Source organism: Sinocyclocheilus anshuiensis, unplaced genomic scaffold, assembly GCF_001515605.1.
Source record: "Sinocyclocheilus anshuiensis isolate Anshui unplaced genomic scaffold, SAMN03320099.WGS_v1.1 scaffold329, whole genome shotgun sequence".
Classification (NCBI taxonomy): domain Eukaryota; kingdom Metazoa; phylum Chordata; class Actinopteri; order Cypriniformes; family Cyprinidae; genus Sinocyclocheilus; species Sinocyclocheilus anshuiensis.
Genome location: NW_015540881.1, coordinates 223,504 through 241,851, shown reverse-complemented (window position 1 = coordinate 241,851; position 18,348 = coordinate 223,504). Strand labels below are relative to the sequence as shown.

The 18,348-nt window shown below is 36.8% G+C and overlaps 1 long non-coding RNA gene and 1 pseudogene across 1 annotated transcript in view; one reads left to right on the top strand and one right to left on the bottom strand.

Annotated features, from left to right (window-relative positions):
- Positions 1 to 18,348, bottom strand: part of LOC107688432 (uncharacterized) — a 54,480-nt gene that overhangs the window by 21,517 nt on the left and 14,615 nt on the right. Inside the window, exon 2 of the long non-coding RNA XR_001634235.1 lies at positions 7,418 to 7,500. This is a non-coding gene — a long non-coding RNA (uncharacterized LOC107688432). The remainder of the gene's footprint in view (positions 1 to 7,417; positions 7,501 to 18,348) is intronic.
- Positions 1,414 to 11,084, top strand: LOC107688431 (inhibin beta A chain-like; annotated as a pseudogene).

Genomic DNA, 18,348 nt, shown 5'->3' with positions numbered 1-18,348 from the left:
AGAGTCAACCACACCTACCTAAAACGGCTCGTTCTAACACGCCCATACGGGTGTGGTTAGGCACAGTTTGGTGGTATGGGTAGGTTTAAGGGTGGGTGAAGGTGAAAGGGATGGGTCAACAGTGTAATTATAAATGTAATTACAGAAGTTAATTACAGATGTAATTACATGCAGGTATTTTTAAAAATATAAGTGAAATGTAAAAACGTGTATGTACACAATAAGCATTGTATCAAACGATTAATTTAAATGTATGTACAAAGTAGTTAAGGCCACGTAATATAAAGTAGGACCCTGTTTTTCTGTATTTCTGATCAAATACATGCAATCTTGGTGGTAAAAATGTAAAATTGCTCAGCCTTGACTTTCACCTACAGCCATCATGATCGAGTGTTTTTAAAACTGAAGTTCAGGAGGGAAAGAGTTAGCCTGTGAGTAATTCTTGTTCACAGGAGCCAAGGAATGAAAGGTGAGATGTGCTCCAGCTCACACAGACACATGTATGGACCAGCATGCATCTGTCTGACATACACGCATCGTGGCTGAATAACAGCCCTCATTGGTCTCTGGAGACGCACAAACATCTGGAGAAACGCTGTGGTATGTCTGTTCTGCAGTCATGAACATTCCTGCATTCAGCTGAATCACCTTCAGGGGTTTTATTTCTCTTAATTGTTCTATTTTTTAAATCCACCTAATTTGCTGTTCGTGGGATAATTGCTTGAAATAATTTTAAATGTTGAGAATGTACGTATTATAACCACAAGAGGGAGTCGAGTGATGTCACTGCCATGCATCACTATGATGCAAATGTTACAGATACAGCCATGAAATGCAAAAAAATTATTTTTAATAAAAGGTGATTAGGTTCATTTAAATTGCCCGAAATTTATTTTTAGGAAAGTCACATTTAAAGAGATGAATCCCTCTAATAAATGTCTGTCCTGACTGAATGAGTGAATATTAAATGTAACAGTTTTGTCTTTTTTTTTTAATGCTCATTTGATCTAAAGGAAGTGCCTCACTTCCCACCCTTGCCTTTTTCTACAAAAATCGTGTCTGTACACTGTGTGCGTGCCTAACCGAGCATGAATGAGTGACTCGTTGTGTTTACACGTGTGTTATGCACACAGATAGCCATGATAATTATGTTGACCCCTCGACTTTTCCCTCCCCAGGAGATTATTCCACCACACAGTTAGCCAGCCTGCACAACAGGTGCTGACGGACTGATGGCTGGAGAGATGAATGATCGGTGGAGAGAGAGAGGGAGAGAGGGAGAGAGGGAGGGAGGGAGAGTGCGTAAGAGCAACTTCGATTCTCACGAGGGAAAAAATGGTACATGTTACTGGAGGAGTCACTGAAGAGAGCGAGAGAGAGAGGGAGGGAGATGAAAAAGTCAGTGAGGAGCGACCCGTAGCTCATCGACCTGCAGGAGGAGCTCACCGGCGGCGCTTCGTTCAGCCCTCTTCAACTTTTATCACCATGACCGCTCCGCTCAGATAAGGATTATTTTGGACTTGCTCCCGCTTCCCGCATCGTTTTGACAAGCAAGCCAGTGCGGCGACTGTGATCTTGGCAGCGGAGCAGAACAGGACCGAGGTGTGAGTCTGCCGTCACTCAGGATGTCCTCACTCACACTCGTGACAGGGGTGCTGCTGCTCTCCGGCTGTTTGTCAGGGGGCTGCTCGCCCACGCCATCCGAGAGCGGCTCTCAAGGTGCAGGGCAGCCGGACGATCCCGTGACCCCCTGCCCATCCTGCGCTCTAGCCCAGAGGCAGAAGGACTCGGAGGAGCAGACCGACATGGTGGAGGCGGTCAAGAGGCACATCCTCAACATGCTGCATCTGAACGCCCGGCCCAACGTCACACACCAGGTGCCCCGAGCCGCCCTGCTCAACGCCATCCGCAAGCTGCACGTGGGACGGGTGGGTAAGGACGGCACGGTGGAGATGGAGGAAGACAGAGGGGGGCTGGGGGAACACCGAGAGCAACCTGAGGAGCAGCCCTTTGAGATCATCACCTTCGCTGAGCCAGGTGAGGGATGTTTTAGTGCCTCGTGAGGAAATGTGATGACATTAATAGCTATGAATATAAATATGCAGTATATAATATATATATATATATATATATATATATATATATATATATATTCTATACTGAGTTGTAATACTATATAGAATTTGTTTAATATATTTTAAGATATTCTAGTAACATTTGAACAAGGTTCAATTTATTAACATTAGGAAATGCATTGTTATAATGAATTAACAATGAACATTAACTAGCATTTATCATAGTTAATAGTAATTTCTACAGATACTAATATACGTTTACCTTTTGAAATTGTATACATTAACAATTGCTCATGTATTACAAACATGAATTAACAATGAAAAATAGTGTATTTATAAATTACCTTTAATCTAAATGCTGTAAAATGCTTCATTATAATGCCTATTGTCTAATTCATTAACTGAACCTTATTGTAAAGTATTACCCAAATATTCAATATAACTGAACTGATCTGAAGCATTATATAATGTTTAATAATGCATTAATTAATGATATTGTAAAGTGGGACTTTATCTAAATCCACGCCTCCACTATGGAGTTCAAATGGATAAAAAGTACTTTTTCGGTTTTGAATTGTTTGAGTTGTCATAATTCACCCCATTATGCGCAAGACTGTCCGTTCATTGTTCCTTCTTAAGATGTACACCGCAAACGCTTGCAGTATATATGATGTACAGTGGATGTCACCTCAAATGGCTCCACTCAGACTACTGTTTCGAAGGAGTGCTTTTAAAAAGCACTCAGGTAGGTGTTAGCGGAGGTCTGAGGGAGGGAGAGTCATCTTAAAGGGAACACATGCGCTGCAGCTGTGGAGTATTAACACTCTGACTGTGCACTGCTGCGGGAGGCTCTCGGCGCCATGCTACTGATATGAAATGAGGAAATGATGCCCCTATTAGCAGCTATTGAATGGAGCCACTTAAACATCTTCAGTCCTGCCAAGCAATGGGAAACTGTAGAGACAGTGATTTAATATCAAATGAACACTTTATCATGGTATGCATCCAAAATACATTGAGTATTCATTTAAAATCTACTTGAAAGTAGTTTACCCAAAAATGTCAATTCCGTCATCATTTACTCAGCCTCACGTTGTTCCAAACCTACATGACTTTGTTTTCTGTAAAGCCCAAAAGAAGATATTTTGAAGAATGTCAATGGGGTCCAATATTTTTGGACCCAAAATGTTCTTTCAAAGAGTTTTTTTTTTTCTCCGAAGAAAGAAAGTCATGCAGGTTTGGAACAATATGAGGGCAGATTTTTTATTTTGGGTGAACAGTCCTTTAGAGAGACCAATTCTTGTTTTCACAAAGTATCTCTCATTTTAAATGTCATACAGTTCATATTAACTCTAATGTTGAGCTTTTTGACTCTGAAAATGTGTATCTGCTGACCTGATGATATGCTTTTCATGCCATGTCGCTAATGTCAATAGACAGCCATCTATTTTTTACGATGATTCGGGAAAAAAAAGCTGAAAATGACAAACAATGCTCTTTCTTATTTGAAAACGCTTTTGGTGCCGCCCGTAACAAACGCTACTTCCCAGTCGGTTCAATAAACTAAGTCTGGGATGGGAAGATCCACAAGTACATTCCATTTTTAATTGGTTCCTCTTGACTTATTTATAACAATGTCACTGATCCACAAATCAGCATGACACTGCTGTAAAAAAAAAAAGCTAACAACATTCGCCTGAATGTGGTGTGGAAGCGGATGGTTGAAGTGGTCCAGTCTCATGGCATTTAGTTTTTTTTTCTGCAAAAACAATATAGCAGTGTTTCTAAAGATATCAAAGCTGACCTATCTTTAGACCAGCACTGGCCATGATGTGGATTGGCAGTCACATCTGATTCTTAAACACAGATTGACCACCAACAGTCCTGCACAGGCTTAATGGGACGATTTCCGCAGCTCATTAATTGCAGCTATCATCATTGAGCGCAAGAAGGAGCCAGCAAACGTTTGACGGCATTGTTTATTGTGTCTGTTTGCTTACATAAATGTGCATTATGCCTTGATGCTATAAATAGACCTTTTGAATGAACCGAAGATTAAAAAAAGGCCTCTCAGAGCCTTTATGAGATTGCAGGGGTGTTAATGATGCTCCAGGGAATGGAGGGTAGAGGGATGGGGTGGTTCGATCCCATTCAAAACCCACAGGGCTGTTAGCTGGCCATAATTGCTCCATTTATCAAAATATGGGGCCCAGTAATTACTCTAGGCTGCCCTGTTGGTGTGTGAAATGGTCGGGGTTTCTTTGAAAGTATCTCAGTGAAATAGAAAGATCAAGTTTTTTTGAAATGTACAAAATCATTAATCTAAGGGATAGTTCACCCAAAAATGAAAATTCAGTCATTTACCCTCACGTCATTCCAGACCTGTAAGACATTTTTTTTTTAAATCTGTGGAACACAAAATGAGATATTTTGAAGAACATATGATGTTCTAACAACATTGGACCCCATTGACTTTCATTGTATAAGCAAAACATTTAAAAAATATATCTTCTTTTGGGGTTTTCAGAAGAAAGAAGGTCAAGCAGGTTTGAAATCAGTTGATTTTTGAGTGAACTATCCGTTTACTGACATTCCAGGGCCAGTTCTGGTCTTCTGGGAAGGATCTGTTGTGATGCACTCACAAAGGTCTCTAAACTGTCTGAAGAAATGGGACAAGAGTGGGACACACTGGAGAAATTGCATCTGAATCTCAGGCAGTTTTGCTGATCTGGTGTGGATAGCTTGGCTTGTTGCCTAAACGAGCCGCTTCCTGAAACTGCTTAGAAGTTGACCGATGCATTACAGCAGGTCTTGAAGTTCTTTGAGGCTTACTCTGAGGGATGTTATAACTATTTATTTCCTGCTCTGACCCTTGTGTCAACCCTGTCTCCTGACGATTCATACCTGAGGCGTCATTATTAGGGGACAGATAGGTGATAGCTTTGTGTATTGTATGAGACAAAGCAGTGCAAGACAGTATTATAGGTAAATGCAAGATAGCACTTGATTATGTGATGAATATGTTTTGTGTTGCGGTCATCAAGCGATTGGGGACTGTGATATCACTTTTACATCCTAGTACAACAATACATCCGACTACAGGGAGGCTTCTTGTCAACACCAGTTTTGGGTGGATGCTGTTTTTTATCTAACACAAAAGCAATTGACTTTTGGTCTATTTATAAAGTAATTCAATGATCTGACATCAATTTTGAATACCTTTAGTTTGGTGATTCCTAACCAGTGGTACACTATCGTTCAAAAGTTTTAGGTCAGTAAGATTTTTTTTCCATAGTTATTAATTATTTTATTCAGTAAGGATGCATTAAATTGATCAAAAGTGACAGTAAATACATTTATAATGTTAAAAAATAATTTTAATTCAAATAGATAATGTATCATTGTATAACATTGATAAGAAGAAATGTTACTTGAGAACACAATCAGAATATTAAAATGATTTCTGAAGGATCATGTGACACTGAAGACTGGAGTTATGATGCTGAAAATTCAGGTTAGTCATCATAGAAATAAATTATATTTTATAATATTTCAAAAATATAAATATGTTTTTACTGTATATTTGATCAAATAATTGCAGTGAGCATATGAGACTTCTTTCAGAAACATTAAAACTGACACCAAACTTTTAAAATTAGTTATTTTAAATATGCTGGTTCTAAGGGTCAAAGAGGTGCTGCCAGAGATAAAAACAATTAAATTGCATTATTTTTAAGAAAAGAAAAAATAATATAAAACAAATAATATGAGCAATTATATGTTTTTTTCTACTATTTTAGTTTTTCTTTTTTCATCCTATCAAACGTCTTCACATCAATCGGTTTCTATATTTTTAAACTGTTTGGGTCTGTTTTTCTCCCACAGTGTCTGCTGAATTTAGTTTAATAAAGTTCAAACATTTAGTTTGTAGGTAAGCCAAAAACGGTTGAGAAATACTTTTTTCAGTCCTGATGTCATCAGAAAGTGTTTACTGGGTTATCTCACGTCTCTTGGCAGTGTTTAATTTTTTTTAAAAGACCCACTGCATGAATGTAACACCAAGTAAACAATCCTTTGATCTTCTCTGATATTCGACATTAGGGGTGGAACGGTTCAACGTACTCACGGTTCGGTTTGTATCACGGTTTTAGAGTCACAGTTTCGGCCATCGAACCTTTTCTCAAGACAGTACCCTTCAGTGATACATTAATATAACCCCATAAATGTAATGCATTTTTGTACTTATTTTACGTTTTTTTTTCGGGAACTACTGGGACAGTGATAAAGATCTACCAGTCGATCGTGATCGACGGGTTGGAGACAACTGCAATAGAGTATACAAATAAAATAAAGTGATTTTCAGGTTTTTTTAAGTAGGTCTAACATTAGTTTTTAGGTACAGAAATTGAATAAAGTAATCAAATGTAAAATAGCATTGCATATTTTACTGTATAAATTAAAGATTAATCTTTATTAAAGTTACAAAAGCTATTCAATCAAGAGCAGTGAGTGATTTCCTTGTTGCTGTATGATTAATAATAAGAAAGTGCTGTACTTACCAAGACGGGCATTTTGACAATAATTTTTGTGTGAATTTGTCCATTCAAACACAATACTTCAAAGAGAGTTTAATATTTGCGCGTGTTCTGAGGCGCTGGTTTGCTAGTTTCGGATGAACGCACGCACAAATCTTCTCACTGCGCACTAGCTCGCGTCTTCTGGCTCTTAAAAGTTTTAACTGGCAAGGTTTAATAAATGAGTTTAGTTTAAACACAGATATCAACGTGTTATGTTCAGGTCTCACTTGTGCACGTGCGCTAGCAGCACGATAACGGAATAAATGACTGCTCATATTCCAGCATACGGCATTCGCATTGAACAAGAGTGAATGGTTTGTCCACTTTTTTTTTTTCAGAATGCACATCCATCAATAGAAACAAACATTAGCCGAACCCTATTTGTTTTAAGCCTTGTTTTATTTATTTATTTATTAATTAATAACAAAACATATTACAGATGCGTTTTCAGATTTAAATTGAACCGCGGTCCCAGTGCGTGCCGAACCGTGTGTGGAGAACCGTATGGTTTGATTTTTTTACCGAGAACCGTTCCACCCCTATTCGACATGCTCAACTAGTCATGCTCATTGTGCATAAAGCAGATTATTTAATGCAACTATGCTATTTTCAAAACAATCTTGTCCTTGATATTGACAGTGTGCAGTCGCAGACACAACTATAGCAAAATTTCAACATATAAAACAGATAAAGAATAGTGACAGTATGATAAGAAGAAATTAGAATAATTCAGTGTTATGTGACAGTGTAACACTGTCAGCTGACCTTCGACCCAAACCTGCAGTACTACAAGCTTCTGAAGTGTCCACCTCACCCAGACGTCAGAGACACGTGGCGTATGTTTAAACCTACAAGAAAGACAAAACAACTACAGTGAACTGTACGACTTACTCAGGAACCAAATGACAATGGCAAAAGAGCAGTTGCCTTTTAATATGGAAAGAAAGGCCCAGTCTTTTTACTTGATCACACACTGCAGCTCTTGTTCGAGTTGAGAGGTGTTCTGATAAGAGATCAGGCTCGATAGCGACACAAAGATAGAGAGACACATTCATCCGCAAATAGAAACCAGTGCTGTGCTGTTTCTTTCTCTGAAAACATCTGCAGCATTTCTACAATATGTTTACGGCAAAACATTGTTCATTCCCATTAACCTGCTATATTCTTGATTTTTCATTTCTTGGCAGAATTTACAGCCTCTACTATCAACAACTCTCAAAGCAGAATTAAAAAGCTGTTGCAACTGATAAATTAACCAATTATATAAGAGCATAACAAAAACTTCAAACAGATTCACATTAGTGTGGTGGCACTGCATTGTTCACTGATCTGTTTGACAACTTAATCCACAGAGTAAGGGAATATTGGCTTTAAAAGTGGGGTGTAATTCCACCAAACAGAATTTCAAAAATAATGAATGTTTCCAAACAAATGCCATTGGTTGCCTCAAACTCATGCCATTGTTTGAGTTGACAAAAATCTTTCCAAAGCACCACAGACTCTGTGTTTATAGTTTTGGGGGTGAATCAACTGCTATGTTTGTATCTGCATATTAACTTGGAATAGGACTAAGTATTTTAGCATTCAAAATAGTTCTTCTTCCTGTTATGTGTTAAGTCCATTCAGTGTTTCGTGGGAGTTTTCTGACAATGTGAGATTCATTGAAAAGAACAGACCATCCAGTAAAGTTACTCAGAGATCTCAGAGGCTTTCGTGAGCTTTAAATAGTCATTCATCCAGGCAGATTTTCATAATAGCCTGACAATCGAGACCCAAATGAATAAACGGTTGCTCTTGTGTTCAAAAGCGGCTAGACGCAACAGAATGCAGTGACGTCTTTAAAACACAGTGCTCATGGCGCGAGACGCTGAAAAAAAACACGACTCATCACAATGGTTAAAGATTTCAGTCTGGTGCATGTTTACATTGACAAACAATTAAAAATGGTCTAGTCCTGTGTGAACTTACTGTATTGGCCCTTCTTTAGTTTCATAGATCACTATTATATACAGTGTCATATGAGATGACGGAGTAAAGATAAACCTGCAACTGTATTTGTCTAGATAGATATCTCAGTGCCACATTGAGGAGCATAAAAGATTGAGTATTAGAGAAGGTCTTTGACAGCTATGCTGGACTGTCCTTTATATCAGATAACACAGGATTTATTTAATGTAGACATGTTGACTAAATAGTTGAATTAATAGCTGTCCTGCTGAGTAGGGGTTGGAAGAGATCATTTAAGAGAGTCAGTATGTTGGGTCTGTAAATCAGCAATGGTTACTGATGCTGAGCTTGCTTATAGCAGAGAGTCATGTGCAAGTTATAGGGAAGGCCCTTGTCATAACATACATGCTTTATGTACACAAATGGTGTGCCAGGATTTTAGAAGCAGGAAATGTTTTTATGGACTGAGGCTAGGTGTTGACGAAGGACTGCAGATGGTGGAGATTGACCGCAAAAAGAACATATCCTCTCTTACAGAAAGAGAGAAACCGTTTAGTGTAGCAGGCGTTATGTGTGTTCTGATCGTGTTGAGCTGGTGGCTCTAACAGAGAGAGTTTGTCATTAATAAACTGAGCCACACAGAATCTCTGCATGAAGATCACCACTGAAAAATTGGCAGATTTCCATAGAATTGGAACAGCTACCATTCACAAAATTCTACACATTCCCATCAGTTGATTTTTGTTTATTAGTTATTTTGGTTAAACTGATCATACTTTCTGTAATTTATATTTTTTCCATTTTATTTTCACTCTTTTCCTGTTTTCACTCTTATTAGTTTTAATTTAATTTTAGTTTAGTTTTACATTTCATTTATGGAGCTGAGTTAATTTCCTGATTTGTATCCTTTAAAATGGTTTTAAACAATACATTTCTCATCACAGTTTATTGTCATTGCTATTCATTTTCATGTTTACTGCAGGTACGCTTCAAAGGTTTCAAGTTTTGTAATATTCTATGCAACATACACCAAAACAAAAAATAGATATTTAAAAAAAATATTTAGTTTAGAATCATAAAAATGTATTTGTTTAGGTTTTTGTTTGTTTTTATTTGTACTCTCAATTCCATTTTTAAGTCCGTTCTGCATAATTCTGTGGATTTTCCTTCAAAATATGCACAGAAAATGTTTCTTCCTCCTGTTTCACTTTTTTTTGTTAGTTTTTCAACTGTTACAATGTTAAAAAAGTGTTGTGTCATTCAAAACTCGACAATGCAATGCAAACATAAAGCTAACTAATTGCCTCATGTGCTTCATCCACAGGAGATTCCCCTGACATCATGAAATTTGACATTTCTAAGGAGGGCAGCACTCTGTCCGTGGTGGAGCAGGCCAACGTGTGGCTGTTTCTTAAAGTTGCCAAGGGCAGCCGAGGAAAGGGGAAGGTGTCTGTGCAGCTCCTGCAGCATGGCAAAGCTGATCCAGGCTCTGCGGACGGACCCCAAGAAGCGGTGGTGTCCGAGAAGACCGTGGATACGCGGCGCAGCGGCTGGCACACGCTACCGGTGTCCCGCATGGTGCAGACCCTGCTGGATGGGGACAGCAGCTTGCTCAGTCTTCGCGTCTCCTGTCCCATGTGTGCCGAAGCCGGCGCCGTTCCCATCCTGGTGCCCGCAGAAGGCAGCAAGGGCAAAGAGAGAGAACAATCTCACCGACCCTTCCTCATGGTTGTGCTCAAGCCAGCCGAGGAGCACCAGCACCGGCGCAGCAAGCGCGGCCTGGAGTGTGACGGCAAAATCCGCGTCTGCTGTAAACGGCAGTTCTACGTCAACTTTAAGGACATCGGATGGAGCGACTGGATCATCGCTCCGTCTGGGTATCACGCTAACTACTGCGAGGGCGACTGCCCCAGCCATGTGGCCAGCATCATGGGCTCTGCCCTCTCCTTCCATTCCACCATCATCAATCACTATCGGATGCGCGGGTACAGCCCCTTTAACAACATCAAGTCGTGTTGCGTACCCACCCGCCTACGGGCCATGTCCATGCTCTACTACAACGAGGAGCAGAAGATCATTAAGAAAGACATCCAGAACATGATAGTGGAGGAGTGTGGCTGCTCATAAGACGCCATGAACTCCTAACAAACACTTTAATGTTGATACAAAGCACATATCAGAGGATTGGCACACAAACTTTTGAACTGCAAACTCGGGCAACCTATTTGTTTCTAGATCATTCCAATAGGACTGATTATTGGAGCGGTCGTCGTGGCACTTTCATATAAAAATGACGGAGAAGAATAAAGCATAATATATTTTTTTTAATGAAGGGAGACTGAGAGGGAACGGGTGCATGGGTCAAAGTGTCAGCCCTGATTCTCTGCACTGCAATAAAGAGACTTATTTTGAAGTGTGGAATTATATATTCAGAGAAGAAGAAAAAAAAACATGCAACTCTATGCAAGTCAAGTATTATTATAACTGGATGTTCTTTTTTATTATTATTATTATTATTATTTGTCTTTTAGCTTATGTTTAATGTTTTTTTTTTTATTGTCATCCCTTTTCTCACAGACAAAAATTAGTAATTTTTTTAGTACATCTTAAAAGAAGTAGCTGTTTTTATTTCATTTTTCTTATGAGAAATACTTGAAGAAAAATTAGTTTGACCAGCTGCTGGAGCCAAACTACATTATTATTGTTATTATGATTATTTTATTATCATTATATTGCTTTTATCACCTATTATTATTTTTATTTCTTATGAGAAATACTTGAAGAAAAATTAGTTTGACCAGCTGCCGGAGCCAAACTACATTATTATTGTTATTATGATTATTTTATTATTATTATATTGCTTTTATCACCTATTATTATTTTTCTCCTAAACATTCTGAATGTTGATGAAAAGTAATATAAATTTGCACTAAGCCAACATTCGTACCATGTGAGGCCCAGAGCATTATGGGTCGCATTCTAGTTGCCATATCAGAGTCTAGAACCATATGCATTTGGAACTTATACATAGTAAACCAAAGACCATACACATCCCATTCTCAGAGCAAATCCCCAAAATGCCCAGCTCTGTGAATTTATTCAAATTAGGAACAACTGTGTATGGCCAACATAATATACCATTAACTCAATATAGTACATAAATAACTTTAATTTCTGTTTGTTTGTTTTTTGCTGAAACAGCCTCAAATGTTAAGATACCTTTGCTCTCTGTGTTTCGACCGTGTTTGTCTCTACCAATGTATAACAAAGGTCTTAGATTCTGAACTGAAACCTAGCCTTCTCGTCAGAAATATTCAGTAAAGAGATAGAAACAATGTCCTGGCAATGGCAATCTGCTTTGTCAGGTTTAAAGTACAAGACACTAAAGGAACTTACTGTGTTGTTTTATGTAGAGTTATGCAACATATGGTTGTATGTTGCCATGTTGTACAAATCAAAATATGTGCTTGTCATGTTTTATATCTAATTTATTTTGCAGCATATTCTTTGCTTCACTATTAAAGCTGAATTGTACAACTTCACCTTTTGGTTTAAGTCAGCGGTGTGTGTTTACTAGGCCAGTTGATGAGCTGTATTTCAACACTAAATGCTAGCTAGTTTGGCTTTTACTAAATGTAGTCCAATTAAGTATATTTTTTGCAGATCAACTGACAAATCTGACACGTTACCCCAAATATTAGCACTGCACAGCCAAAGCAGATGCTGTGCAAACTAGTGTGAACTCCTCAAGGGCTGTTTTCTGTCATTTTTAGCCACATAGCAGCTGTCTGTTGGGAGGTTTAGATTGTAAGGAGTCAAAACAAACATCTGAGATATATATATATATACACACTATATCGTCTGACTGATATTCCAGTAAAAAATTTTTTTTAATAAATATTCATGGCTCAAAAAGATGATTTAAGGGGAGACACTGCAGGCAAAAGCACTGTTTTTTCATGCACCTGTCAGTTTTGAGATTTTGGGCTTTTTGGCTTTATATAAAGTGTTTTTGGAAAGAAAACATCCAAAAGACACTGTTAAAGGTCCCATATTTTACACCTTTCTGGAGTTTTATTTGTTTTCTCAAAATGAGTTTTTTTCTCCTACACTGAGCCATAAACCTTTACTTCAGTAGCACTTACACAGACCAAACTTTACATTTTTATTCCTGTCTATATTCTGAAGCTTTTTTTACAGAGGGATTTGTTCATATATAATTTGCTTGATTATATACAACATTTTATTTCCCCAAAAATGTTGAAAATATATTGTTTTCTGGCTGTTCAAAGTATTTTCTGAATTATGGAGTGACAAAAAGAGATGCCCAAAATTCCCTCTGTAAAAACATTTGACTCTAATATGTAAAAAAAAAATTAAACAAGAATTTTGAATTCAGATTTTTATACTAGAAATGTATGCAAATTAGCGCATATTTCATTAATGATTATTTGCATATTTAAACATTTTATAAAACTTGTAATACAAAAAATGTTTGCAATTATCAATGTAATCAATCAACTGGGTAAGTAAGGTGATAATTAGTAGTTTTTTTTTTTACCCTATTCACCTGCAGTGTCTCGCCTTAAATGTTCTTGAAATAAGTCAAAATAAGAAAAAATTAAAAATAAGCACATATTTGATAAAAAAATACAATGAAATGTAATATTGTGAAATTTTATTATAATTTAAAATCCATTTCCTATTTGAGTATATAGTAAACTGTCATTTATTTTTATGAAGGCAAAGCTGAATTTTCAGCATTTCTACTCCAGTCTTCAGTGTCGCATGATTCTTCAGAAATCATTCTAATATGCTGATTTGCTGCTTAAAAAACATTTTTGATATTATTATCAATCCTGAAAACAGTTATGCAGCTCAATATTTTTTTGTGGAAACCTTGATAATTATTTTTAGGATTCTTTGATAATTAGAAAGTTCAAAAGAACAGCATTTATTTGAAATATAAATCTTTTGTTACATTTTAATTGTCTTTACTTTTGATCTATTAAATGTGTCCTTCTTTGCTGAATAAAGGTAGTTTTTCCAAAACTTTTGAACAGTAGTGTAGGTCACAAACCGATATGTATTATAAGTACGTGGTTTGCCATTTAACATAGTCAAAGCAAAAAAGGCCTTCAATCAGAGATATGTGCACTTACGGAGGGACCTTGTCAGCACACCGGCATGCTGTGTCAGGACAAGAGATGTGACCCAGGGGTAGAAAGGTAATTACCGCTATCATCACTCAGCAAATAAAACCCCCACAGGTCCTGTGAAAAAGAGCCTCTCTCAGAGGAGGACATAATCTCTTCTCCATAAACCCTTCATGCCATTTATTAGAGCACAGCAACAGAACACACAGCTGATTTATCACTAATAATGTGAAATAAATCTCTCAGCACAGAAATGCACAAAAAGAAGATGAGAGATCACATGCTAACCAATCGTATCCTTTTTGCACTGCCGCCTGTGACAAGTACTTTCATATGACTTCTGCCTTTGAAGATCCAGTACGAAATATAGGTCAAGGTCAGTTCACTTTTGAATTAGTCTTGCAAACTTTACAGAGACGTTCTTTTAGCTTGGACATCTTGACGACTGAGGCTTGAGGGTGTTTACATGAGTCTTTAATTATCCGCCTATATACACAAACAATACATGCTTTGAAATAGTGCATGTGTAATATTGCTGGTGACTGTTATCCAATGCGTCACACATGCATGTGTGCCTTTATAGTGCCATAAAAGGCATTCACATCTTTGTTGGGTCTACTTGTGTTGATAACTCTACATCCTCTGGTAACATTCATCAGGAACCATAAAAAGGGATGATGAACCAAAACAAGTAACGGCAGATTTCAAGTTAATTTCCTTGTGCTGGTACAGCTTCCACACAAACACAAACTGCAATTTTAAATTAATTTATTATAAGAATTTGTATATATTAATCTATTTCATGTATGATGTATAATTATTAACTGACTTTCTGTTTAGAAACAAGCTGCTTGCCATCTAAGATTGACGATGAATATCATCAGTAGACTTTGTGAGGTATAAACATCACATGCATTCCTGTCCTTCAAGGACATGAGCTTGGAGAACTCAAAATACCTCGACAGGAGAATAAAGGCTGAGAGGAGGGGACTGGATCTACAGAATCTGTGTGGGTGTTAAGCATTGTCAATCCTCCAGGAATAAATGTGTTTGGAAGGGTGTTTGTATATGTTATAAGGGCTGAAGTGTTTATTTAACACCTCATCTGTCAAAATGAATACAGGGGATGTGTTTTCTAAAACTTGGACTCTGTATATACCATCTTTTGGACAGTATGCAACATTTTAAACCCCTGAATGGGACATGGTGGCCTTGAACTAGGCCAGCGCCCTCCCATTCATATTTACAGAGAGTCTCAATGGTGACTGGCTTACGTTAAATTCAATATTGGCTAAGTTCCTTGTTCAAGAGTTGTGAAAACTGGTAGTCTGTTGCACACATATGTAAAAAAGCGCTTTTTGAAAAACGGGCTGAAGGACAGATTTAAACATGAAGTATGAGGGTTTTCTGAGCACTGTGAAACAACAGATATAAGCACAAATATTTTTAACAAAAGGTTTCTAACATTTTTAGGGCCCTATGAAATCTGTAAACAAAATTCAAATTCTGTTTTTTCCATAATTTTTCTGGATTCTTTTTTTTTCTGTTTTAATTTTTCTAGACTCTGTTTTAATGGTTAAATTAAATATTATTTATCAAAAAGCATGTCTAATTAATTGAAATCAGGAAACTTACAATAATAAACAGCAATTTATAAAAGATTTAACAAAAATTAAATTTTTAAGGTCTCATGAAATGTTTTTTTTCCCCTCAAATTATGATGATTTTTTTTAACCAAATTCTGTTTTCCATTAATTTTCTGGATTCCATTTTAATGGTTTTATTAAATATTAAAAATCAAAAGCATCTCTAATTAATTGATTTTATAAAATCATTTATCATCATTTAATTTTTTTATCGACACTAGGGGTGTGACAATACACTTAGCTCACGAGATGAGACAAAATACAGATACTTGGTTCACTAGAACGAGACAGTATTTTAATACTATTTTTAAGAAATTTTCAATGACAAAATATTTGTCTTTTAATTACAAAAAGTACAACAATGCAATTGTATTTTGAAATATTTTAACTAATCTAGGGCTGTAACTAATTATTATTTTGGTAATCAAGTAATCTACTGATTATTTTGACAATTGAGTAATCTGATATTTGTTAGTAACACAAATAGGCCTAAGTGAAAACCAGGCTTTAGTATGACTAGTTATATATAAACTAACGGTGAGGCAATAATAATTGGCTCAAATAAAATATCAAAACCAAGTAATTACATGGTTTTATTGAAAAACACTGTTAAAACAGGCTAAATGATTTACGTTACAAATCTAGTGAGATAATGCACACTGTTTTCCCAGATGAACGTTGAGCAATTCAAATTCACAGCATATGCAGAGGAAGAGTTTAGCCCCTTTCACACATACAGTCTTTACTGGTAAATTACCGGTAAGTTACCATTAAGAGATCATGTGTGAACAGGACATTTTCAAAAATCCCGGTAAATTTGTTCTGGCAATCATATCGTTCTTATAGAGATGGCATGATTACTCTGAGCTGTTTACAAAGCTCCACTGCTTTTTAATTAATTTTTCTATGTTAATATGCGCTAGATGGACATCTTTGATCATTGCGCCTCGCAGCTTTTTCTTCTCCATTCATCGGTTACGACTCTGCAATTGGATACTATGCACGTCTCGTGTTTATAAGAGCAAGAAATTCTGATTGGCTAGTAATGTTAGTTTGGTTGAGAGTGAAAGCTGTGCTCCTCTCATACGATAGGCGAACTCATGGTCTCGAAAGTGATATCAACAAGTCTTTTTTAAATGTAGGATTATTTTTTTCCGCAGCCAAACACTGCACGCCGGAGATCCGGTGTAGTGCCGAAATTTGCACCCTGCCAGATTATGCACCCCCTAGTATTGGTAGGTTTAGGAGTAGGTGTGGGGGAGGGGTTAGGATTAGAGGTGGGGTTGGGATTAGGCAATCAGGTAGCAACTTCAACAAGGGGGTGCATAATCTGGCAGGGGTGCAGAATTCGGCACAACACCGGCATGGTGCCAGAGAACTTTAAGCCCTGAATACTGTGTTGTGTATTTACATTTTTCTTCTAAATAAATTCTTCTAAATATTTTTTTTCTGGTAAATATTCATTTAAAAACAATGTTTTAATAGTAATTTTATTAGTAGTACTATCCTTACATTAAATAATATTTCTGTCACGGTTTCTTCATGTTAAACCAAACTTTTAGCACTATCGGAGCCGATACCCGATATGAATATCGGATCGGCGCATCCCTAATTTTGACGGATTGCTATGAAGACCTTTAGGCTTCTGTTTGTATATGATATGATAGATTTTCTGAAAAGAAATGGTAAAATGCTCATGAAGTGACTCTCAGAGCAGTCCTAGAGATCATGATCATGTGTTCATGTACTCCTATATTGAAGCAGCAGAGGCTGAAAACACTACAAGCGCCATGCGCAGAGGTCACGTTAACCATAAATTTTCCGTCATTTACAGAATTTTTTAGCAGTGACGGAAAAATCTGAAGGCCGTCCGTCACTTTGAATATTTTACTAATTCTCCTATGCTTAACAAAGCTGCATTATTTTGATCAAAATACAGTACAAATAGTAATATTGTCAAATATTATAAAAAATGTAAACTCTTTTCTATTTTTATATATTTTAAAATGTAATTTATTCCTGTGTTGCAAAGATGAATTTTCAGCATCATTACTCCAAAAGTGTCACATGATCCTTCAGAAATCATATGATGATTTGCTGCTCAAGAAACATTTCTTCTTATTATCATCAAATAAAACATTTGTGCCGCTAAATATTTTTGTGTAAGCTGCAGTATTTTATTTTATTTTTTTCAGGAATCTTTGATGAATATAAAGTTCAATAGAACAGCATTTATCTATTTGGTTTAGAGAAAAAAAAAATCTTAAGAAACATTTTTAATGGTCTTTAATGTCAGTTTTGATCAATTTAATGCATCATTGCTGAATAAAATGATTAATTTCTTTCAAAATGAAAATCTTAGTGAGTAGAAAAGAGTAGAAAATATGTTAATTGTATTGTACTAAATGGCAATATTCAGCTACATGCTGAATGAATCTTTAGGACTACCTTGAACAACTTATATATAAGGTTATATATATATATATACTGTATATGTCAGAGGTCGTGTTAACCGAAAATCTTCCTGAATTTTTTTAGCAGTGATGGAAAAATCTGAAGGCCGTCCGTCAGTGACAGATTACACAGGGAGACCTATTGTAATTTATAACTGTAATTTCCACCCCTGTCCAGTTGGTGGTGAGTGCGCTCCAGTGTGGCAGCAGAGCGCGGGATCATCAGCTCCAGAACAAAAATAAAACTTTCAAAAGTCTTGAGAAGGGTCTGGCTGCAGACATGCACTTGCATTTTCAGACTTGCACTCTCACACACCTGCACTTCCGCGAGTGACGTCACTTGCAGTCTTTTTTTTTTTTTTATTTCATTTAATAAAAAAATGTTTTAATTGAATCTCTTAACATTTTACACAAGTAGCCAGGTGGTGAAGACAAGAATAAATAAACTAAATCACGAAGTCACTTGCAATCGACGCTTGCACTCTCAGCTACTT